This window comes from Bidens hawaiensis, unplaced genomic scaffold (assembly GCF_021521415.1).
Source record: "Bidens hawaiensis isolate Kalapana, Puna unplaced genomic scaffold, B.hawaiensis_p1.1 tig00008796_1, whole genome shotgun sequence".
Lineage (NCBI taxonomy): Eukaryota > Viridiplantae > Streptophyta > Magnoliopsida > Asterales > Asteraceae > Bidens > Bidens hawaiensis.
Window position 1 is genome coordinate 652963 of NW_027491634.1, and position 27009 is coordinate 679971.

Genomic DNA, 27009 nt, shown 5'->3' on the forward strand with positions numbered 1-27009 from the left:
CCTGAACCCCATATTTATAGTGAAAAATTTGGGACCATATGCGATGAAGTCTCCATCACGTAGCACGATGGACCTTGTTAGACCGCCTTTAATGTTATAATCTGTCGTGTATCTAGACGGACCTACTTCTTACTTCGTTGCGTAGCGTGAGTAGGGCTATAGCCCTACTTCGTCATCATAGCCTAGCAGTTGGCCTGTCAATCGTGCCACATGTTGCCACGTGGTGCTCCACGTGTCCTTTGATCGTGGAGAACACGTCGCGTATTGTGATGACCCTGGGCTTGGTCCATCAAGTAGCACAGACCCTTCATGTCTCGTATTTCGTGAAACATCCATCGCGTATCACGATGGATCTCCCTATGATCCGTCGCGAGCGCGATGGGTCTTGAAGTCCAAATTTTTCATTTTTAACCCTTGATTTCTATATCTTGTCCAATTTAGTCCAAAATTTCCGAGATGTTACAATTAAGGCGATGAGTATACGCAAATTTGGTCGGTCTTCGTCACGTTCGTTATGGTACCAGAACTAAAAAAAACATAAAACAAAATTAACATTCGATTGGGTTTCGAACGTAAATAAAATGCGATGATTCTACACGAATTCAGTCGACTACACTTAACAACACAACCATCCATCCCACGTAAAGTTAATGTTGAAAGATGACCATTCTAACATATCATAAACATAATAACACACTTATAAAAAAAGAAAAAAAAAAGAAAAACCAATGTTTGCACACCATCATATAGAAAAACGTAAATAACACATTTCAGTGTGACCAATTTTTGCAAGAGAATCAGAGATGAAAAAAGAAAAACCAATTTTGCACAACATCATATAGAAAAACGTAAATAACACATTTCAATGTGACCAACTTTTGCAAAAGAATCAATTCGAATCAGGGTTACAAATCGGTACAAGCATCTACCTCAATTTGCACAACCATCCAGCCAACAACATGCATTTGCTTAAAGACAAAACCACTGTTACATGTAAAAAAACAAAAATAGCATATTTGTGGCACCAAAGTTTTCAATTATACAAATTAGATAATTAACCATGTCACGTTTTTAATGCATGCTTAAAGCAAGTATCAAAAGGGACTTTTTTAAAATGTAAATTTAAAAATGATTAAAATGTATTTTACAAGTGATATGAGGGGCTTTATGCATGATAAAATTAAGAAATCATCGAAAAAAATTACTAGAACTGTTTTATTCATAAGATAAAAAGGAAATATAGTACTTTTTTTTGTGAAGGAAAGGGCATATTTTTATTGCATCACATATAGTCGAAGTACCTTAAGTTTTCGTAAATTTCACGAGATAAGTATTTTTTATTGCATCACATAGTTGAGTACTTGAGTTTGTCTCTCTCTCAATAAATATTGCTTCGGGAAAACAAACGAACAACCAACTGTTAAATTAAAAGATATAGCCGACAACTACGTTTATGGCATCCGCCAAATTGTTGAAGATTATTTATTTTTATATTTTTAAACGACAGATTTTCTTTTCGACAACAAAGGTCGAGCATGCGGATCACTCTGACGATCACTTTTTTGGTTATCCAATCCGTCCACATAGGAGGAAAGAAGGAAACTGGCAACTGGGAATTAAAACCCATGGTTCAACCTAGAACAAAATGCTAAAGATCAGACTTGAACGCATGACCTTTCATAAGGAAAGTCAAAGGGCTAGCGATTGACCTTCGTTTTTAGTGACAAATTAACAAACACCATGATATCACCACGTTAGAAACTCTGATAAATTCAAAGATTATTAAGTATATCAAAAGGCATGCGTATCCGTCAGTGGAGCATGTGGATTTATGGGCATGGATGGGAAAAATCAAGAAGGGCTGAGCAGTGTGGCAGGAATATAAATAACTAGGAAGTGCTATAGCATAATCTCCTATAGATACATCCTTTTTTTAGAAAAATTGGATTTAAATAATCTCAATAATCGACTATCGGTAAATAACTGTCACAACTAATGAGTTAACTGTTGACGGTCCTATCTTTTAATATATTTGTTTCCAACAAGTCGTGATTAATAGAAGCTTAACTTCGTTAGTCTCCGGTCACCGGAAAAAAGTTTTTAGCCGGAAAACTCTTTTTTTGCCAGAATACTCAATATTTTCGTCCCAAACCTCTTAGTAACCTTAGATCGGAACTTCAGGAACCTTTTTTTATTAAAAACCCCAAAGGTTGTGAGAACCCTATAACCACCGTCAGAGTCAGTGCTGGTAGAAGAAGAGGGTCATACCAACTCTATGATGGTGATGGACGGTGAGTTGAGGCAAATCTGGCGAGCACCCAACCACTTAGACGACAAACTAGGGTTACGAGACGGGGATGAACGACTGTTCATCGGTGAAAATCATGCAAATCCCTAACATGGAGAAGGTTTCTGGCGACGCGCCAGTGGTGGTGGTGTTCAGGTGGTGGTGGTAGCTATGGGCGAAAAAGATTGAGTTTCCTGGCAAAAATATTTTTCCAGCGACTATAGACTAAAGGAGTTAAATTTCCGTTAGTCGCAGCTTATTGGGAATAAATATGTTAAAAGATGGGACAATAGCAGCCAACCCGTTAGTTAAGACTGATATTTGCTAATAGTCCATAGCTGGGATTATTTAACTTCAGTTTTCCCTTTTTTAAACACTCACGAAAGAATCCAATCAACTATCACATCAGACTGTCACCCGTTCGTTCAAAAACAGCAATTTATACTCCAACTAGTGTTTTTCCCGGCGCGTTGCGCTGGGCAGGTTGGTAAAACCCGGGTGGTGGTAAACTCAAACGTTGATACGGTAAGTCGACGCAGATCCGGTCGGTTTTGGTTACGTGCGTTATTGTATCGAACTAAGACAAAAATAAACAAAAATAAGTATAAAAATTGGGGTGGACCAATAGCGTTGTGTCAGTCGGTAAAACTCGATCGTTGGTAAAACCCGACCGTTATCGATCTCGGGCCCTGAGGCGGTTGAGTCTACGTGAATTCAGTCAGTTTTCATCATGTTCGTTACGGTATCGGAACTAAAAAAACAATAATCAACATTCGTTCGGTTTTCGTTATGGTGCTGGAACTGAAAAAAAACACGGTGAGTCTACGCGAATTCGGTGTATTTCTGTCGCGTTCGACACGATACCGTAACTAAAACAAAATAATGAAAAAAAGAACAAAAACAAAATTCACATTCGGTAAGTTTTTATTACATTCATTACAGGCTGAAACTTAAAAAAAACACAACACTACCAATATGGTGTTGCAAAGTGGCCCAATAAAGGCTTTGCGGCACCAAACTTGTAAGTTATTATATAAATGTTATGACTGCTTTCAAATGCCCGTTTATTTCAACATAATCACATATTCCTATAATTTATATTTCTCACCAACATAGATATAAATAGTAAATTCATGTTTTTAATTTGTATTATTTAAAATTGTGGAATGATATAGTGCAAAAAACACATGATTTCCCTTGTTTAGTTTGTATTGTGTTTGATTGTTTTTAATTCGTTTTCGATTAAAATTTGTATATTACTAACTTAATTATGTTTTATAGGTTTGGGACATAAAAAGTGTTTAAAAGAGCAAGAAACGAGCTAACACTGTGAACCAGAACAATTTAGAATAGAACCTGGTTGAACCGACACGCAAAACGAGAGAAATAGGCAAGCCACGCCATGCGACCAGCTCTCCTAAAGCTGGCCACGCGACGCGGTGTGTCCAATGGGGGTATCTTGTTTGTTTATTGTATGCCATGGATTGCAAGCTGGTCAAATTTGCTCTATGCGCGATGCGGAGAGCCCCCTTTTCTAGAAAAGTTTCGTCCGTTTGTAAGGGTTTGAGTTAAAACACCTATATAAACATCATTACCTTAATCCTAATAATAGCATACAAACCAAATCTCTTTTGGACAAAAATTGGAGTCGGTATTACAAAATTTTGAAGGCTTTTGAGGCTAGGAATCATACAGTGAAGTGCTTATCAAGCAGGATCGAAGATACATGGGTTTTATCACCCTTACTCTTTCGTTTTCTGTTTTTATTACGATGTTCACCATGAATTCTTTTTATGAGTTGTTGGATTTGATAATGATAACCTAAACTTATTAAAACCACCTAGGATTATGATGAACTTGTGCTGCCATTTGATTTTAGTTTGGATTTTACGTTTGTTTATGACTTTATGATTATTGTTATTCATTCGATGCATATGTGTGCTTAAGATTGTTTGGTGAGTTTTATTGCTTCACAAAGTCATTGGTGAATGTCTTTCATATAATAGGATTATGTTATATCATCAACCGTGTGTTTTTACTAGTTTGTGGTTGATCTGCATTAAAACCATAGTAACAATAATAATTAATCAAGTAAATTTAAGCGTGCTGCTAATCTAAATAGTTGTAAGGTGATAGATTATGTGATAGGTCTTGGTTGATAAATTGCTAGATTTAGTTCTCTGTAAGGAGTTCGTCTAGGTTTGTTTTATTTGTCTTGTCTATATAGTCGAGTGAATTCTTTAAACTACCTTTGATTTCCGCGTTGTAAGGTAAGATTTCGTATAAAGGTACTTGTCATAAAATAAATTAGCAACGTAAGCGAGTCTAGTTAAACCGGTATTTTTAATAACTTACTAGAGTTCCACATGTGTCTCCTTGAGAAGAGTCAAGGGTCCTGTTCGGTTTCCCATTAAGTGAATACTTTAATATCCGGTTTCATAACATAGCATGTTCCAACTATTTGATAATTGATGCATTAGGGATTCTAGCCTAGGTGGTTGTTTGTCATTATCTGAATCAAATATGAGTCCTAAGTTAAGCCGTGTCTAGTTTTATTAATTAGTAGTTCTAATTGGTTTAAATTTAGCTTTTCAGTAAACCCCCCTCCCCCCTCTCAAAATAATAAGAAATAAATGCCAGTCATTTGAGTCTAGTTAGCTCGTTAACGTAATTTAAAGAGTCTTATGGGTTCGATATTTTAATTTACTTAGTTGTACTGGAGTCAATCGATACATTTGCCGGGATAGTAGTTTTAGTTAAGTTAAAAGTATAAGAATTATTAATTAGTATCTAGATTAACATAATTTTAGTTAATACTTTTATAACTACTTTTAGCACATCATGGAACAAATTTAAATTATATATATATATATATATATATATATATATATATATATATATATATATATATATATATATATACAGGGTTATGATAAAATAAAAAATCCACTTAAGTTGTGAAAACTCTAGAAACTCATTCTCAATCATATGTTTTTAATTAAAGTTTGAATCTTGTGGTACACAATTAAAGTTAATAAAAATATAAATGTAAATATAATTTTTTCTCTCTCCTGAAAACATATTTAAAAATAAGTAAAAAAATGTAATAAAGTAGCATAATAGTTTTTTTTTTTAATTTTTCGATTTTTTGTCTTAAATGTAACAACATGTATTACATATGTAAAAAAACAAAAAAATGATGTTACATAGGGTTTTTTACAACTTAAATAGGTTCTCATTCTAGCTAAACTTCTCCTATACACACACACACACACACACACACACACACTAGCCATATGCCCGCGCGATGCAGCGGGTAACAACACTTAAAGGCTGTTAGCGAGCCAAGCCTAGGTTAGCTCGAGTTCGACTCAAACTTAATGCCCTGCTGACTCAACTCAGCTCGAAATTAAAGCCGAAATCTTAAACTTGAGTTCGAGTTGATTAAAAATCAAGCTGACTCGCTCGAAATTTAACACTTGTAATTATTTTAACTCTTAAGTTTTATATAAACCTTTTTGTTATTTCATATATGTTTTATAGTATTATATAATATAGTATATATCACGGTTAATTTTTTTTTACTTGAAGTTGTTTCACATTTAAATATAGACTACATTAGAACTTCTTTTTTCTAAAATTGCATCACCTTAAAAAAATTTATCCAATGGTAAGAGAATTATTCAACACATGCTATCATGAAACTTAAATAAATTAAAAGGATTAGGACAATTTTAGAAATAATTTAAGAAACTTACTTTATTTTTGAAAATTTCGAACAGAACATTCATGAGGATATGTAGTTTGTTGTGAAGTTGGTAGTCGGTGTAAGGTAAAGAATCAGGTTTTCTCGACTTATATGTTTGACAATTTCGAACAAAACATCCATGAGGATACTAATATAAAGTGATACGAGAAACAAACTCTTATTTGAACACTTCCTATGGAAGTGCGATAACATTTTATACATAATAACATAAGAAAAAACAACTGCATGCATTTTAATCATTGTAAACGTGTGCTATATAATTGTTTGTGCCATGTTAAACCGATGAAATGATAAATTTTATTTTATATGATTATACATTTATAGCAATCAACATAATATATATATATATATATATATATATATATATATTCTTTTGAAGTAAAAATGCATCTATGTTACTCATATATAGTTTTAATATTTATAATTATGTGATTTTTTAATTTTTTTATTTCGTCATTTTTCCTCATTTTTGTTCATAAATAATTGAAAATAATTTCATATATTCAAAATATATATGCTTTGAAGTGGAATGATGTTTCACATATTGGTTATATAATAAATAACAGACATGATTTTAAAAATATAGAAAGAAATGTGATTTTGGTATATCACGCTTTAATTGTGTTTAGTAAAAATAAATATGTGAAATTATGATTTATCTCATTTGACATTAGATTATAAGAATAATATTTTAATAAACAATTTTCAATTTTGATAGCTTCAAAGGGAAAATTGGTTCATTGTTTTAGGGGTGCAATTTGAAAGTTTGTAACTACCAACCATATTATAATAATGCTTAATTGACTTGTACATTATTGCATAGTAAACTTGTATATTATAACTGATAAGTCGATATTGAATAAAATTTACATCGAAACGTTGAAAAAAAATATGCACGTCGCAATGGTAAGTCCAATAATTTTTTATAGCATGATATATTAAAATATATATAAAGAATAAGAATTTTAAATAAAGTTGTCAAATTGAGTGTTAAAGATGAGGGGGTAATTATGTAAGAATATTTAAAATTTACAGAAGTTAACCATATTTAAAGGGAATAAATTGTAACTATTTTAATTGATTATGGAGACACACGTTATATTTGATGTTGCAATGACCTTTTTGTCCATCTTGAACTTTGTAATATGTGCTTTGTGAGTTATAGAACTCTTAAAATTACACCCTTAATTTTGCCCATCATTCATGCTTTATATATATATATAGGCTAAGTATAAAATGAAAACACACTTGAGTTGTGAAAACTCTAAAAACTCATTCTCAACCACGTGTTTTTAATTAATGTTTAAATCTTGTGGTCCACAATTAAAGTGAATAAAAAATATAAATATAACTTTTTCTCTCTCCTGAAAACATATATAAAAATTAGTAAAAAAATGTTAAAAAATAGCAAAACATTTTTTTTGATGTTTTGTATTAAATGTTACAACATATATTACATGTAACAAAAAAAACGATGTTACATAGGGTTTTCGCAACTCAAGTGGATTTCCATTTAACCTTATATATATATATATATATATATATGAGAGGGAGAGAGAGATCCATCAATTTCGTTTGGAAAATTGGCCTCTGAGAAACAAAGTTAAAGCCGAAGTAGACGACTCCTCTACTGGAGCCATCCCCTTTTGGATGTTGAGTAGTCAAGACATCACAGGCTTTGAATCACGGGAGATACCCAGGCTATGCATACGCATACCATTTTCCATTTTGTATACTTCACCACCTAAACGTAATTTTAGAAACTTCTCCGGCATTCACTGCACCACTTTATCTATGTTATATCCTTCATTTTCCATTCTTTTTTTTTTAATATTATTTTGATACAATTTAATTTAATATTTAGCGTTTTTTCCTAGTAAATAAACCAAAGTTATATAAGCTTAATTAAAAAGAGTATAAATTACATAACATTAATTAAAAAATATATATATAACAAATTAAGAACTACATATTAATGTCAAAATTTTTAATGACTTTTCTCTTCAAATATAACGCCACGTAGAGTTCCGACCCAGTAAGATTATCGGTATTGGTTCTTATAATTTGGAAATCTTTCCTCTCACTTTCTTCTTCGCTCAACTTTTTCTTCAAACACATCTTTTCTTTTTCTATCTCAATTACTTTATGACTTAACTTCTCATTCCACCGTATTTTCTCTAGTTTATATCTTAAAATCTGTTTGATATGTGATAATGGATTGAAGAGAGAAAGAAATGGACGAGAGAATGGAATGAATAAATGAATGAAATGATCATTATCATTCCTTAGTCCTGTTTGATTAACCTATGGGAATAGAAGTAATAATTACGAATGTTGTTTGGTAGATATGAAAAGTAGCATAAACGAAATAGAAATGACAAACATACCCCGTCCTTAAAATATTTTTTTACCAAAATAAAAAACGACGAAGGAGGCGGCAATGGTGGCGGTGCCATGGTGAGGGTGGTGGCGGCAACGGCGACGAAGGAGAAGGTGGCGATGATGGTCAGGTAGTGGTTGATGTTTGGTTTATTTGTACATATATATTTTAGATTGTTAACGTTGTCACACCCCGACCAAAGGCGGCGGAACATGCCGAGGTGTAACGATTGTCCATAAGCACATGACACTAATTAAAGTGACAGTATTTAATAAACTCATTTCATTTCACAACATCGAAAATGTCACATAACAATTATCCATAAAATAACCATAAACAAGATATCACAAAATATGGCAAATTTGATATTGTTCATTTTTACTAATATCCTAAGGTCTTTGATGTCGTTTTCTTCACAATCATAAATCAACCAAGATGCAAACCTGCAACATTTCATAAAATAAAGTTTGTCAACACAAAGGTTGGTGAGCAATTCATAAGTTTAATCATATTAGTATATAATAAAGATAGCCACAAAACTTGCATACGAAACGATAAATAAAAGTGGTAATTTGGATATATAGATATCGCTAAACACATTAGCGACACCTAGCTATAAGGGGATGCCAAATAGTCTAGGATTTTATAGTTATCGTTAATTGCATTACGTTAACGACACCTTGCTATAAGGGGATGCCAAATAGTCTAGGATTTTATAGTTCCACCAACCAAAAGCGATAAACACATAGGCATATAAGCATAGAACACCAAATCGAGCAATTATTTAGGTAAAGTATACAATTACGTTTGTGGTTTAAGATTCAAATATAAATCATTTTGTTGAATAAGTATGAAATGTCACCCCCAAAATAAAAGATGGAAAATGGGGTATGAAGTACTCACCTTCAAGTAGTAAACTTGAAAGATGATAATTTGGAGATTTGTCGGAACGACGAGTTTAACGCACAATGCCTAAAAAGAAAAGAAGTCTTGAATTTAGAAAGGTTGTCTTGAAGGTCTTTAAACAAACTAAATGTTGAGAAATGTAAATAATTAAAGTTCAAGGTTTAAAATGTAACTATTTAAGAATTTATAATAATAACTCTTTAAAAATGTAAGTTTGCTCGAAACCGGGTTAAAGTATCTAACCTTAATATTTACTCAACCTATGTTAAGTAATAAGGTGGGTAAAATGCAAGAATGCAAATCCCTTTGGAATAAAGATACTAAAACGGTTTTTTTTATCGAGTGTTCGGGTTGTCGGTTCGGGTCTTGATAATTGGTCAAACCCAAAGTCAACTTTCCAAAATATTGAATGTTATGAGATAACTCAATAAAATTTAATAAGACTTAACCAAGTATGTAGTTCCATTGTTTTAGAACTAACAACGCACGTTAAGCGAGTGTTCGGTTTTGTCGGTCCAAACTTTGTTATGAGATCAAGTTGGATCCAACATTTCCATGTACTTAAGAAAATATTTAAAATCAATTTGTAACTATTTTTAAAGAAATATACAAGTCTTGATGGCTAAAAAAAACACTTGTGTGTCTTAAGCGAATAAGAATCGGTTTGGTTTTCACATGTCCAAACACTAAAGAACTTGTATAATAATGTACAAATAAAAAAAATACTTTAAGTTTTACAACCAAAAGTTAACAATAAAGTCTTTAAACAAAAGTTCGGTTTTCGGTTCGGATCGTGTTTCGGGTTAAGACCGAGGTAAGATTCTGCAAACCCATAACCATAGAATTTGTAAAAATGATTTTAGAAACTTAGATATAACAATAAGTATGTTTAAACAATTATTTAACTAAACTAGTAACAAAGTTCGGTTTACGGTTTAGAGCTATTTACGGTTAAACCGAAGCATAGACTCTTAAAAACCCATAACCATGGAACTTGTAAACATGACCAACAAACTAAAATAAGCAAGATTAATATGTATGAACAAGTTATATAGATGTATATATATCAAGGAAACGAAGTCCTCCATGAAGCCTTGCCTTATGAGGTCCGAAACCTCACCGACCGGAATCGGAGAAGTAACTACCAAAGGTAAACAAGGGGTGTATATTATATATATGTTGCACAACCATAAACAAGTATTAATAAGGCTACATAAACTAATTAAGATGAAAGACTAAAAACCTTCAAGAACACTTAAGAAGATAACCTTGAATCTTTGATGTTTGAGAGAGTTTTTTTCTTTTGGAGTTGTAGCAAGAAAAAATGAAGAGGAAAGGTGGTGTATATATAGGGTAATGTTGGTGGTAAAATATGGGTGTGAGACACAAGAGTTTTCATGCAAAATGGATCAAGACAAAAACACAAAACAACAAAAAAAAAATAATAAAAAATAAATAAATAAATAAAAATAAAAATAAAGGTAGGATGTTTTCAAGACCCAACAAGTGTGAAACAATATTGTAACATAAATCCATCATTTTGATTATAACATAAGCTTCGGTTTACAAATTGGGTCGGTTTACATAATAAACAAATACAAAAACGAATACAAACAAGACCCGAAATTGACGAATGTCATAGTATCCCCTACTTTCGGAAATTTCGTCCCGAAATTAAGACGAAGACGATGTTGCGAACAAATGTGGATACTTCTCTTTCATTTTGTCTTCTCTCTCCCAAGTGAATTCCGCGCCGCGCCGTGATTCCCATCGAACTTTGACTAACCAAATACAGCTACGCTTGGTTCTCTTCTCGTTGCGATCCATGATCTCAACGGGTCGTTCAACCAAGACCATCGACTCATCGACATGTACTTTTTCGAGAGGTATATGGAGATTACCCTCGGCTAAGCACTTTTTAAGATTTGAAACATGAAATGTCGGATGAACACCGGTAAGTTCTTCCGGTAGTTCGAGTCGTTAAGCTACTTTTCCAACACGCTCAAGGATTTTAAATGGACCAACGAAACGAGGAGCTAGTTTACCCTTCTTTCCGAAACGGGCTACCCCCTTCCAAGGAGATACTTTTAAAAGGACAAGATCGCCAACATTAAATTCGATCGGTTTTCGCCGTTTGTCGGCGTAACTCTTTTGATGACTTCTAGCGGCTAGGAGGTTCTTACGGATTTGATCAATAATGTCGGTGGCTTCTTGAACCATTTCGGGTCCCGTGATTTGAGCTTCATCGACTTCGTTCCAACTAATTGGAGAAAGACATTTACGACCATAAAGAGCTTCGAAAGGAGCCATCTCAATGCTCGAATGGTAGCTATTGTTATAAGAAAACTCAATGAACGGAATGTGAGAATCCCAATTCCCACCGAAATCAAGAACACATGCTCGTAGCATATCCTCGAGAGTTTGTATTGTACGTTCGGATTGACCGTCCGTTTGAGGATGATAAGCGGTGCTAAGATCGAGACGTGTTCCCAAAACTTCTTGAAGTGAACGCCAAAAATGAGAGGTATAACGAGCATCACGGTCAGAGATAATAGTCAATGGTAAACCGTGTCGGCACACGATTTCTCGAACATAGATTTGAGCAAGCTGCTCGACAGAATACTTCTCGCGGATCGGAAAGAAAAAAGCAGATTTGGTCAAACGATCGATGATCACCCAAATGCTATCGTTGCCCTTTTGGGTGTTGGGTAATTTAGTGATAAAGTCCATAGCAATGTCTTCCCATTTCCAAACGGGAATCGGTGGTTGCTCGAGTAGACCAAAAGGTCTTTGATGTTCGGCTTTAACTTTTGATCAAGTAAGACATTTAGATACGAATAACGCTATGTCCTTTTTCATACCCGGCCACCAAAAGGTAGCACGAAGATCGAAATACATCTTATCCGCACCGGGATGAACGGAATATCGCGAATTGTGAGCTTCGTCGAGTATACAAGTACGAAGGTCATCGCGATTTGGAACCCACAAACGATTGAGAAAGTACAAAAGACCATCGGGTTTGGTTTCGAGTTGAAGTTCGGCTCCACATGACATTTCGTCGTATATGTTACCTTCTTCAACGGAGGTACGTTGAGCTTGGAAGATTCGAATTTGAAGATCGGTTTGAACGACAATGCTTAGAAGCAGAACGGATTTAACATTAACCTTTCGACTTAGGGCGTCGGCGACAACATTCGCTTTACCGGGATGGTAACGAATTTCGCAATCGTAATCACTAAGTAATTCGGCCCATCGTCGTGTTGAAGGCTTTTATGATCGGTAAAAACCACACATTTCGTACCATAAAGGTAATGTCTCCAGATTTTGAGAGCGAAAACAAAGGCACCAAGTTCGAGATCATGAGTCGTGTAGTTCTTCTCGTTAACCTTAAGTTGCCTTGATGCGTAAGCGATGACTTGACCTCGTTGCATGAGGACACAACCAAGACCTTGATGAGAGGCATCGCAAAATACCACGAAATCGTCGTTTCCATCGGGAAGGGTTAAAATGGGAGTATTGCAAAGCATGTCCTTGAGAGTACAAAAGGATTTTTCTTGCTTCGAACCCCAATCAAATGGTTTTCCTTTATGAGTGAGGGAGGTAAGAGGCAAAGAGATTTTGGAAAAGCTTTGAATGAAACGTCGATAATATCTAGCTAAACCGAGGAAGGATCGAATTTTCGTGGGAGTCGTTGGAGTTTTCCAATCCTTCAGCGGCCTCAATTTTAGCGGGATTAACATGAATACCTTTGTTATTTACGATATGTCCCAAAAATTGAACTTGCTCGAGCCAAAATTCGCATTTGGAGAACTTGGCATAAAGTCGTTCGTTTCTAAGAAGTTTGAGAATGGAACGCAAATGATGCTCATGTTCGGCTTTGAATTTGGAAAAGATGAGAATGTCATCAATAAAGACAATAACGAATTTATCGAGGAATGGTTTGCAAACGCGGTTCATGAGGTCCATAAACACCGCGGGTGCATTTGTTAACCCGAAGGGCATAACCAAAAATTCGAAATGTCCATATCGAGTACGGAAAGCGGTTTTTGGAATGTCTTCTTCGCGAACACGCAATTGATGATAACCTGATCGAATATCGATTTTGGAGAAGCAAGTTGCGCCTTGAAGTTGGTCGAATAGGTCGTCGATTCGTGGCAAGGGATAACGATTTTTAATGGTGAGTTTGTTATGTTCCCTATAATCGATGCACATACGAAACGAACCATCCTTCTTTTTCACGAAGAGAACAGGAGCACCCCAAGGAGAAGAGCTAGGACGAATGAAACCTTTATTGGAAAGTTCTTCGAGTTGGTTCGATAATTCTTGCATTTTTGACGGGGCTAAACGGTAAGGAGCCTTGGCCACGGGCATCGCGCTGGGCACAAGATCGATTCAAAATTCAATCGGACGAACGGGTGGAAGACCGGTGACATCGTCAGGAAAGACATCGAGGAAATCAAGAACATTAGAAATATCTTGGATTTTCCTTTCCTTTTTGTCTTTTGTCGCCAAGAGAGCTAGGAGCGGAGCATACTTTTGGCGTAAGTATTTTTGCGATTGAGAGCACGACATGAGATTAAGCCTTCTCGAAGTAGCTTTTCCGAAGACCTTAAGGATTTTACCGTTGACAAACGAAATGCGAATGAATTTATCGAAGCAAACAACTTCGGCACGGTGCAAAGATAACCAATCCATGCCTACTATGACATCGAAGCTTCCCATTTGCATTGGGATGAGATCGATGGAGAATTTATGGTTAGCAAGAACGAGAGTACAATCGCGGATGACAGAATTTATGGTGATGGAGTTCCCATTGGCGACTTCAATAGAAAACGACCGGGAAAGCTTGGTTCGAGACACGGCAATTTTCGACTCAAATTTCAAAGAAATGAAACTTCTATCGGCACCCGTATCAAATAAAATGGAAGCCAAATGTTGGTTCACTAAAAACATACCGTTCACAACATCGTTTGCCGCTTGAGCTTGATTAACATTCATCATGAAAGCTCATCCTTGATTGCCTTGGTTGACTTGAGGTGCTTGCGGTGGTGGAGGAGGTGGTGCTTGTATGGCTTGGATGGGTTGGATGAGTGGTGCATTGTGTTGGGAAAGTTGAGGTTGGTAGGTTTGAACTTGGTAAGCTTGAGTTTGGTAGTAAGGTGCGGTCATGGTTTGGTTAGTAAGGATGAGGCGACGACAATTGTTGCGGAAATGGTTAGGGTCACCGCAATTATAGCAAGCTCGGGTTTGTTGAGGTTGGTTTGGTGGGTAGGGTGCATGTGACATTTGAGCCAAAACAAGGTACACCTCAGTACGTATTTACCGTTTAAGCAGATAAACGCATTTTGCGTAACAAATGAACGATTAACCGAACGGGTCGGGTTATGACCCAGATATCTCGGGGGGCCATCTATAAGTGATATACGATCTATACAAGCTAAAACATTAGAAATATGGCCTTAGTTTGATAGCAAACAAGTTAAACGAAAATATGCTCGTTTAACTACCCGCTATAGATGTAAATGCGAAAGATAGTTACAAACCAAGCATTGTATCATCCGTTAAGCCGAAAAAGACTTACCAAACACTTATTTGAAATGTTTTAAGCGATCCATGAAAATATTTTTGATTTTTACAAACGTATAGTATGTTTTTATAATTTTACACAAAACTAGCCGAAAAACACTCGTTTTCGCGCTGTTTAACGCACCCGATAAGTTTTCGCGCCAAAAACCAAACCCGAACTAAATTTGGACCGGGCTTTTCGTGTTTGGGCTTGAGAAATCAGAAACTTGGGTCAAAATGGGCCCAAAGTGGGCCCATGATGGTCCGATCGCAACAGCAAACCCCCCCCCCCTTTGGTTCTTTCATATTTAAACTAGATACAAGATATTTTGGCCTCATTTTCTTGAAAATTCTGGACATAAACTCGGTTCCAGCCAAAAACAGCAAGAAAACCTAAGGTAAGAGCTTAAATACTTAAGCTTTTGAACTTGTTTAAACTTGTTTAATACCATAAAAACATGTCTTGGTTACTAAAAATCATTCCTAACCGTGTAAAAATCCTAAAAATGGTCCATAAACATGTTTTTATCATACACATGGTAAGGAACCTGTTTTGATAGTTTTTTTGGCCATAAACACGGATTAAAGGGTTGAAACGACGTTTTTACGGTTCAAAAGTTCGCTTTTGTACACTAGCCGAAACCCTAACTTAAGGGCTGTTATGTTGATGAAATATTGATTGGTTTGTGATATAAGACTTGTACCTAGCTTGCTTAGAAGCACAAGAACCTGAAAACTTGATTAAAAGGTCGCAAACGAGCCAAACCCGCTAAGGTAATGCCGAAACACTCGCTTACGGGCTATTTAGGTTAAGGTTGTGATGTGCATATTTTTAGGACTTGAAATTTTGGAGGGACATTAGAGACCATGTCAATAAGTCTCTGTTCAAATTTGGTAATTTTTCTACCATCCGAGAATATTTGGCAAATTTATTACCGAATTGGGACGTTTATTTAGAAAAAATAGCTAAAATACTTCAAAAATTATGAAATTTTTCTGGGAACTCAAATTTGATGTATTTTGATCACATATGAATTTTGGTATCATTTGGAGAAGTTTAAAGGTGTTTTGTTTATTTACGTTCGTGTGAATTTTTACAGCCGAATTTGGGCCGAAAAGAATATTGCACAAGCTTTTTACATTCTGGAATTGATACAGGTTGTTTTGGGACATGATTTGAGTATTTAGGAATTTTTGTGGAATTTTTGGAAATTGTTTGGGGTAAACGGACGATTTTCAGGCGAAATATAGCTGATAAAATGAATTTTTATAAATTAATAAATCAGTAAATAAATTCCAGAAATATTTTTATAAAAATCTACATATTTTAATTGATAAGTGGTTAAATTTTCATAATTTAATGATTAATGGTTAATTAATTATGCTAATGTGAATATTAAACAAATTCAGTTTTTATAACAACCGGCAAGTTCGCGAATAGTGAACCTGCGGGAAAATCAAAACACCAAGAGTGATCAAAAATCATATTTTTGGGCTAATTAAGTAAAAATGAACTTTTCTATGAGAAACCTGGACAATCCGGGTGGATTGTGCGCGTTTCTTCTCAAATCAAACTGTATAAACGGAAACGGGCCCCGTGGCTAATCCGGGACCCCAGTATGTGATCTTTCTTTATAACTTAATCATGTTATTAATCAATACATTTACCCAAGCTTATTTTCCCATAACTGTTTTCTGAACGCGTAAACGAACAACTTGGCCCAGCTGGGAAAACAGGAGCCTGAGCCAAGTTCGGTTTTAAGTATTAGACATTGAACAACATCACAACCTAAGCCTATTGCCACTTTCTGGGCGTTCCAGCTACACCCAGATTAGTTATACAGCCCAGTTTAGTATTGAGATTATAATAATGTTAAAATATTAATATTATTATAATATTGATTATAGGAACTACTGATAGCGGACTGAACAAACCACGAGCTGATACAGTACCAAATATCTACTAAACCGTGAGTTTCATGACCCCACTTTTAAACTGTTTTACGAACTTTTGGGGTGAAAAGCATGTTTGATTACATATACATACCTGAAACATGTACTGATGTGAATTATCTAAGTGCTAACACACGAAAGTCCCCACGATCACAGTGATTAACTTCGAGCCGGTGGCTTGTGAATAGTACTATTGGTTTGACTAACCCAAACGGAATCGGCCTGGTTGCCTTGTCACATAGCGCCGTTTGCACATGACCATATTTATACAAACAGGCTATGTAGTGTTAGACATAGCTACCGGGGCATGTTGTGGGCGGAAAGGGGCCACAGTGGTTGATTGAGCGTGGGAAATGGAGGCACGCAGCACGAACAGTCCAGGCTTCACTGTAGCTTAGCATAATTACATCACATACATCATTTACATACATACATACTTATGTCATGATTACAAGTGTTGACTTGTGAATACTCACTACTGATTTCTTAAAACTCGTGAAACTCACCAACTCTAGTAGTTGACCCGTTTTAAACTGCTTTTCAGGTGTACCTAAATCGAAGTAATTTGGTGATATGTTACTTACCTGAAGTGTGTGGTTGATGCTATGTAAATAGAGGCAAGGATGTTAGTAGTATGAATGTATAGTTAATGAACTAGTTTTGTTTGTATCACCTAGGCTGTAAAACAATGATAGAACAAAGAAATGTAATATATTGTAAATTAGTTTGTAATGTTTCTTTATAAACAATGTGTTGATATCAGAGGTGTCTGTTACATTCCCGTTTTACGCTTCCGCATTGTGCTAGTCGGGGTGTGACAGTGCATATCGGTGTTGAGTATTTTGGGAAAAAGTTCTTGGTTGGTTTGATTGGTTAGGTTTGGTTCGTTGTGCGGATCAGCATGTGGTGTTGAGATGACCAAGTCGGTTACAAATGGTACAATGGCGACAAGGCATGTTTGGTAGGTGATGGAGTTGGCAAATGTTGCATAGTGGGGCGGTACCGGTATAGGGTTTTGGGTTTGGGGTGGAATTTGGGTTTGTTGTTGAGGTTGGGGTTGGGTAACGGCATAGTTTCGGTAGTTGGTTTTGGGTTTCTTGTTGTTGTTGTTGTTATTGTTGTGACGGGAAGAGTTGGAGTAGTTAATGGCTTGTGGTGCGGGTTCAACCTTGTCTTGTGGTGCGGGCTCGGGTTTGGCTTTTTCGTTTGGTTTCTTGAGGGTTAGGGTACCCGCTTTCACATGATTCTCCGATAGCGCACCGGCTAGAGTAATGACATCCTCAAGATTCACGGGTTTGCTACTCATGACTGAGTCCCGGATTTGCATAGGTAAACCCCCAATGTATTTGCCAAGCTCACACTCAGCCGGGGTAACCAAATGAGGGACGAGAATGCTCAACTCGTGGAAATGGAGTGAGTAAGCGGCGTTATCACCACTATCTTGCTTGAGGTTCCAAAATTCCTCCTCAAGCTTTTGAAGTTTGTGTTTGGGACAAAACTTCTTCATCATGAGTGCCTTGAGGTCGGACCATGGAAGAGCCATATCCGTTTCCGACCCTTGGAGATGCATGACACTACCCCACCATGTTATAGCGGTTTTTCTAAACATGCTTGAAGCGAAATTTGTCTTTTTCGCTTCGGGGCACTCGCTATATCTAAACACATTCTCCATAGATTCAAACTATTGAAACAAGGTAGTCGCACAGTTCGTACCCCAGAATTCAGTTGGGTTAGTACTAGTAAATTGCTTATATGGGTAGGATACGGGTTTGGGTTCAACGGGTGCAACAACGGGTGGAGGAGGTTGGGTAGCTTGGATTTGAGTTACAACTTCGGGAATCACAGCGGCCATTTGCTTGATGATAAAAGCAGCCATATGTCGGTTGATGCTCTTGCGCGGTCTTAGTGGAGGCATGCTAAAAGATTATAAAGAAATGGAATAAGTTTTAGGTAAAAAGAAATGGATATGAGAGTGTATAAAATAAGAATAAGGTGAAGTTAAATTTTCTTTTTGATTGTGAATCCTAGAGTTAGTGAGGAGTAGATGTTAGTGTTAGATAAAATATAAATCTTTGTATATAAACAACAAACCGGAAACAATCGTAAATGATTTTGAGATTTTGAGGGGTTAAAGCTTAAAAATTTGAGATTTTGAGGTTTATAGAGTCGAAAAAATCGTACATGAACCACCATGATTTGATATTCCAACTCAAAATTTTTTTTTATAAAACACAATGTTGGAGTCTAAACATGTGCACGAATCACCGCAACTTTTTCATGTTTTCGACTCAAATAACGATAATAACACCATAATTCGGGATACAACGTCATGTCAAAGCACTAGTCCACGAATCACCGTAGTTCTGTTGTTTTGACACCGAAAAATTAGGATGGCGACCAGAACGCTCGCATTCAACTACTTAAAGTATTGACATGTATAACATAGTTTGTGGCCTAGAAAACGAGCACTATAATCCCACCATTCCAGGTAAGTAAACCACCTTCGATTCTTGGAATCTTTTTGTCAAATGTTCGTTTTATAATGTCTCGCTTCCTATGAGGGCTACGAACCCGATATAAATGCAACCTTTAAGGGATTATAAACAATGGGATCCAAGTTAATCTTATAATCCATAAAACACAATGAAAATCTACTTTTTGCGTTTTAAGGTAAGGATACCTTGGAAATACTATGAAATTATGTGTATGTGAACATTTGGGATATTGTGAATTTTAAACAAGTTTATAAATAATATGCGATATGAACAATCAAGATAGAGTAAACACGTATGAGCACACGTATAGGACCCTAAGCAGAACAATACTAGGTCGATACGTCTAACCACCTATCCTATTGTCAGGGCTCTGATACCAATCTGTCACACCCCGACCAAAGGCGGCGGAACATGCCGAGGTGTAACGATTGTCCATAAGCACATGACACTAATTAAAGTGACAGTATTTAATAAACTCATTTCATTTCACAACATCGAAAATGTCACATAACAATTATCCATAAAATAACCATAAACAAGATATCACAAAATATGGCAAATTTGATATTGTTCATTTTTACTAATATCCTAAGGTCTTTGATGTCGTTTTCTTCACAATCATAAATCAACCAAGATGGAAGCCTGCAACATTTCATAAAATAAAGTTTGTCAACACAAAGGTTGGTGAGCAATTCATAAGTTTAATCATATTAGTATATAATAAAGATAGCCACAAAACTTGCATACGAAACGATAAATAAGTGGTAATTTGGATAAATAGATATCGCTAAACACATTAGCGACACCTAGCTATAAAGGGATGCCAAATAGTCTAGGATTTTATAGTTATCGTTAATTGCATTACGTTAACGAAACCTTTCTATAAGGGGATGCCAAATAGTCTAGGATTTTATAATTCCACCAACCAAAAGCGATAAACACATAGGCATATAAGCATGGAACACCAAATCGAGCAATTATTTAGGTCAAGTATACAACTACGTTTGTGGTTTAAGATTCAAATATAAATCATTTTGTTGAATAAGTATGAAATGTCACCCCCAAAATAAAATATTGAAAATGGGGTATGAAGTACTCACTTTCAAGTAGTAAACTTGAAAGATGATAATTTGAAGATTTGTCGGAACGACGAGTTTAACGCACAATGCCTAAAAAGAAAAGAAGTCTTGAATTTAGAAAGGTTGTCTTGAAGGTCTTTAAACAAACTAAATGTTGAGAAATGTAAATAATTAAAGTTCAAGGTTTAAAATGTAACTATTTAAGAATTTATAATAATAACCCTTTAAAAATGTAAGTTTGCTCGAAACCGGGTTAAAGTATCTAACCTTAATATTTACTCAACCTATGTTAAGTAATAAGGTGGGTAAAATGCAAGAATGCAAATCCCTTTGGAATAAAGATACTAAAACGGTTTTTTTTATCGAGTGTTCGGGTTGTCGGTTCGGGTCTTGATAATTGGTCAAACCCAAAGTCAACTTTCCAAAATATTGAATGTTATGAGATAACTCAATAAAATTTAATAAGACTTAACCAAGTATGTAGTTCCATTGTTTTAGAACTAACAACGCACGTTAAGCGAGTGTTCGGTTTTGTCGGTCCAAACTTTGTTATGAGATCAAGTTGGATCCAACATTTCTAAGTACTTAAGAAAATATTTAAAATCAATTTGTAACTATTTTTAAAGAAATATACAAGTCTTGATGGCTAAAAAAAAACACTTGTGTGTCTTAAGTGAGTAAGAATCGGTTTGGTTTTCACATGTCCAAACACTAAAGAACTTGTATAATAATGTACAAATAAAAAAAATACTTTAAGTTTTACAACCAAAAGTTAACAATAAAGTCTTTAAACAAAAGTTCGGTTTTCGGTTCGGATCGTGTTTCGGGTTAAGACCGAGGTAAGATTCTGCAAACCCATAACCATAGAATTTGTAAAAATGATTTTAGAAACTTAGATCTTACAATAAGTATGTTTAAACAATTATTTAACAAAACTAGTAACAAAGTTCGGTTTACGGTTTAGAGCTATTTACGGTTAAACCGAAGCATAGACTCTTAAAAACCCATAACCATGGAACTTGTAAACATGACCAACAAACTAAAATAAGCAAGATAAATATGTATGAACAAGTTATATGGATGTATATATATCAAGGAAACGAAGTTCTCCATGAAGCCTTGCCTTATGAGGTCCGAAACCTCACCGACCGGAATCGGAGAAGTAACTAAAAAAGGTAAACAAGGGGTGTATATTATATATATGTTGCACAACCATAAACAAGTATTAATAAGGCTACATAAACTAATTAAGATGAAAGACTAAAAACCTTCAAGAACACTTAAGAAGATAACATTGAATCTTTGATGTTTGAGAGAGTTTTTTTTCTTTTGGAGTTGTAGCAAGAAAAAATGAAGAGGAAATGTGGTGTATATATAAGATAATGTTGGTGGTCAAATATGGGTGTGAGACACAAGAGTTTTCATGCAAAATGGATCAAGACAAAAACACAAAACAACAAAAAAATAAATAAATAAAATAAATAAATAAAAATAAAAATAAAGGTAGGATGTTTTCAAGACCCAACAAGTGTGAAACAATATTGTAACATAAATCCATCATTTTGATTATAACATAAGCTTCGGTTTACAAATCGGGTCGGTTTACATAATAAACAAATACAAAAACGAATACAAACAATACCCCTAATGTAATGTCACAAAAGTAGTCGTTTTATTAGTTTATAATAGGAACTTTGGTACTTCATACGTGTTTATTGTATTTCAGGTCACAGGTACTTAACGCGCTTAATTTGGACCTATACGAGCACGAAATGAAGTGCCGGGATGTCCAGCACGCAAATCGAGACACATTATTGAACTTGCTGAGTGAAGCGACCCATCACGTGGCGCGATGGGTGTTGAAGGTGGGGCATCGCGTTACGCGATGCCCTTTAATATTATTTAAACTGTTGACTTTTGGTCCATCGCGTAGCGCTATGGACCAGGGGAGGAGGCCATCGCGCTACGCGATGGTCCCCAGAGTCGTGAAAGTTAGGGTTTTGATTTATATCTCGTTTTGAGGACCCTAGACGGGATCATTTAGTTTTCAGAGTATTTTTAGAGAAGGAGAGCAGCCTACCATCAATTCCATTCATCTCAAGGCCATAGATATGATCCAAATCATCAGAATCAAAGACCGAGAGATGCCGAGACGCGGCTAGATCCTTCGAATCATACCCGGGATGTAGAGTATTGTGTTTAACAGTTTTTCTCATGTATTAAGAACAAATTATTTGTAACCATCTTTGATTAATCTATGAGTATTGATGTCTAGTATTATTGTGCACTCAGTCGGTTTAGGTTTATTTCGATCAGAATGATTAGTGTGCAGTTGCTATGATAATTGCTTATAGGATTGTCTAGACTAGTTTGAATATGATGAAGCATACGTTTGCCCTTAGTTGAGTCACACTGGCAGGGTTCGTTTGATAACCAGTGCCTTGTGTTAGCGAGCGTGAATGCCTAAGGTTTATCTAGTTAGTCAATCTGCATTGATCATTGATTGTTAATATGTTAAGTTGCATGAGATTGCTGTTAGTTTACTTGCTTGAACCCTGGGTGTGATTTACTTTGTTTGATTGATTGAATACTTGATTAATTGTTCATTTCTTATAAAACTAAATTGTTTGCTAGTGTGATCAGCACTTTGATAGAATTCACTTCATAATGTTAGGAATCGATTTCACTGCACACTGACCACATACTCATCGTGGTTCGACACCCTAATTACCCTAGCTTGCTTAGGTGATTAGGACACTTGATTTAATCGTTTTTGACTAGATAGCGACAGTCTAGCATCAGTGGTGTTGGTGGCAACAGTAGAAAAAATGTTGGTACCAGGAGCCGGTGATGGTGGTAGCGACAGTGGTGTTGGAGGCGACGAAAATGGTAGTGGCATTGGTTAGGTGGTGGTGTCGGCGACGATGGTGGTGGCGATGGCTGTGGTGGTGGTGATGGTAAGATGATGGTGGAGGAGACGGTGGTGGCGGCAACAACGAAGGTGGTGGTGATGGTGGTTGCATCGACGACCACAATTGTGGTCAGGTGGTGAGGCAAAGAAAATAAGGTGAAAGAGAAATGTAATGAAAAAAAGTGGTGGAAAATATTATGGAAGCACTTACTTGAAATCTCATTTTTTGAAGACAAAATTTTTTCTAAAAATTTCACCATAATGTAAAATATCCCCATTTGATAAAGGAATCAATAAAAATTGATCCCTAATTCCAATTATGAATTCTTTAGGATAACAATACATACCTATATGCTAAGCATTTCCTCTTTTATATGTATCGCCCCAACCTATGTTAGCCACCGGAGGCAAGCGTTAGACCGTAGCAAGGAATGGTTTTGATTAATGGAATTCCTTGTGTAATCGTTGATGCCATTACAATGACCAACTAAACACTCATTTTTTCCATTCCTCTTAGTAATTCATTCCATTGCACATATCATTCATGCGTACCAAGAGCTACCTAAATTTTTCAAATTTACTTTATAGCTTCCAGTTTGGGATTTGTGTAGTTTTTAATTTATTATGATCTTGCCTTCACTTTGTTCCTCTTGATGGGGTGTTGCGGTTCCGTCAGATCTTCAACCTTCAAATCCTTCAAATTAAGGTGAATGTAACAATATGCATATGAACCACCTAGGCTAAATTCTTCACGTTTGGATTTTTTTTACCTTTTCACCAACTGGCCCAACTCAACCTCATTCAGCACCAAACAACTACTTCGGAGTAAACCTTACAATTTTCCAAGGTCTTGTGTAGGGAAAGACATGCTTGTGTTTCGAAGTGCATCGATCACTAGCCCCCTTGAAAACATTGGCGTCGTGGCAACCAATCTTTCGATTGTTGAGGCGTCACTACAAAAAAATGCCATTTAGTGGCACACGTTTTAATGGCACTTAACTTTTGTGCCACTAATTTATGTTTTTAATGGCACTTTACATATGCCATCTTTAGGGGTGTTCATCGAATCGAAAAACAAATTTTCAAGTTAAATCGAATCGAATAATCCGAATAATTGTTTTTTTTCTGGTATTCGTATTCGATTAAAAGTTGAACTATTCGATTCGTATTCGTAATATATGCCCAATTCAAAATTCGATTCGAATTCGTATTTGAAATTCGAATTCGAATCGAATTTGAATAAATTCGATTTTCATTCGAATAAATACAATCTAACTCAAGTTTACATATGCCAAAATTCAAAAACCATAATCATAATAGCAAAAGAAACATATGAATTTAAAGTAGCTACAGTATCACATGATAATAAATTCAAAACTAAACTACAAATAGTTTAAATTCAAAATATTCAAAACGAGAAGTAAATAACACCCATATTAGTATATGCTAGGAAACAATAATATGGCATATTGGGTTTAATAATTTGTAATGGACATTTATTATTTATAGATTTGACACAAATAAAAAAAATATTATATATATACATATATGTATATATAATTTGAATTCGAATTTCGAATCGAATCGAATAATAAATCATAAATTCGTATTCGATTAATATACTCGAATACGAATCGAATCGAATTTCGAATGTGAATCGAAATCTGAACACCCCTAGCCATCTTAGCTTATAACACATTTTTAGTGGCACTTAGTTTTAACGCCACTAATTTATGATTTTGGTGGCACTTTACGTATGCCACAAAAAATCTAGTGTCACACGTTTTTAATGGCACTTAACTTTTGTGTCACTAATTTAGGTTTTCAATGGCACTTTGCGTATGCCATCTTAGCTTATAACACATTTATAGTGGCACTTAGTTTTAACGCCACTAATTTATGATTTTAGTGGCACTTTGCGTATGCCACTAAAAAAATCTAGTGTCGCACGTTTTTAATGGCATTTAAATTTTGTGCCACTAATTTAGGTTTTTAATGGCATTTTGCGTATGCCATCTTAGCTTATAACATATTTTTAATGGCACTTAGTTTTAATGTCACTAATTTATGATTTTAGTGGCACTTTGCGTAGCCACAAAAAATCTAGTGTCACACGTTTTTAATGGCACTTAACTTTTGTGTTGTGCCACTAATTTAGGTTTTCAATGGCACTTTGCGTATGCCGTTTTAGCTTATAACACATTTATAATGGCACTTAGTTTTAATGTCACTAATTTATGATTTTAGTGGCACTTTGCGTATGCCACTAAAAAATCTAGTGTCGACGTTTTTAAAGGCATTCAACTTTTGTGCCACCAATTTAGGTTTTTTATGGCACTTTGCGTATACCATCTTAGCTTATAACACAATTTTAATGGCACTTAGTTTTAATGCCACTAATTTATGATTTTAGTGGCACTGTACGCCACTAGAAAATCTAGTGTCGCACGTTTTTAATGGCATTTAACTTTTGTGCAACTAATTTAGGTTTTTAATGACACTTTACGCATGCCATCTTAGCTCGTGACACATTTTTAGTGGCACTTTGCATCTGCCAATAATATCTAGTGTCATATGTTTTTATTGATATTTAGATGTGGTCCCGAGGTCGAAACATTCTCTCAGCGTGAACTAATTCTAACATGTCTTCTTATTTCCGGTTCAAACGTGGAGGTCCATGGTTTAATTTGGTTGGATTAAAAAACGCCTGGTTTAATTGATCAAATCCGGTTTAACCAAATGTATCAATTTTTTTATTTTAATTTGATCCGTTATAAGTTAACAAGAAAATTACTGTTTGCGTCCCTGTGGTTTTAGGGTAGAGACACAATGAGTCCCCGAAAAAAATTTTGAATTGGTTGAGTCCTTGTGGTTTCAAGAACGAACAATTTAAGTCCTTGTGGTTTTAGAAACGAACAATTTGAGTCCCTGTGATTTCAGTAAAATAAAAGTTTACCCTGAAAGTTAAGTAACGACTGAGACTCAAATGGTTCGTTTCTAAAACTACGAGGACTCAACCAGTTTAAAAAATTTTTTGAAGACTCATTATGCCTCCGTCTTAAAACCACAGGGACGCAAACAATAATTTTTTGTAACTCAAAACCCGATTTTAAAACATTGGTGGTATCAAATATTATACCACCGGCCATTCAACATTTTATGTTTATTCCTGGAACAAATTACTACTTTTTCTCATCTCCACGTATTAGATTTAAGCTAAGCTAGCAGCCTCTCCACAAATTAGGTTTTACTCTGCGATTTCATCTCCACGATCTCATGAATTCGTCCTCGCCAATTCGTGCTCTGGTATGCAATTTCATCTCCATAATTTCGGATCCTAATTTCTGTTGATTCTTCAATTCATGCTCAGGTCTGCTTGTCCTCGTCCACAACTGCTCCGATTAGTTCGTTCATGTCTGCTTCTCTCTACAAATTGAAAGGCTCGTCAATTCGTTCCACCTTTACTTTCAATTTGAGCACCGGTTTAGGTTTATAGTGATAACTCGGACTTGCAGTGGTGTGATTATAGGCAAATTATGATTAATAGTGATAACTGAGACGTGAAATAGTGTGATTAGGTAGTTCTAGTTCAATCTCGATGATTAATGGTTTGATGCTGCTGATTCCTGTTATTTTCAGTTAGGTTTTACTAAATCTACATTAT

The 27009-nt window shown here is 35.4% G+C and overlaps 1 pseudogene across 1 annotated transcript in view; it reads left to right on the forward strand.

The window, feature by feature from the left end:
• The first annotated feature begins 5290 nt into the window (after positions 1 to 5290).
• Positions 5291 to 27009, forward strand: part of LOC143529989 (lysine histidine transporter-like 8) — a 132141-nt pseudogene continuing 110422 nt past the window's right edge. The window contains exon 1 of the transcript XR_013134766.1: positions 5291 to 5304. The product of XR_013134766.1 is annotated as a lysine histidine transporter-like 8 (transcript). The remainder of the gene's footprint in view (positions 5305 to 27009) is intronic.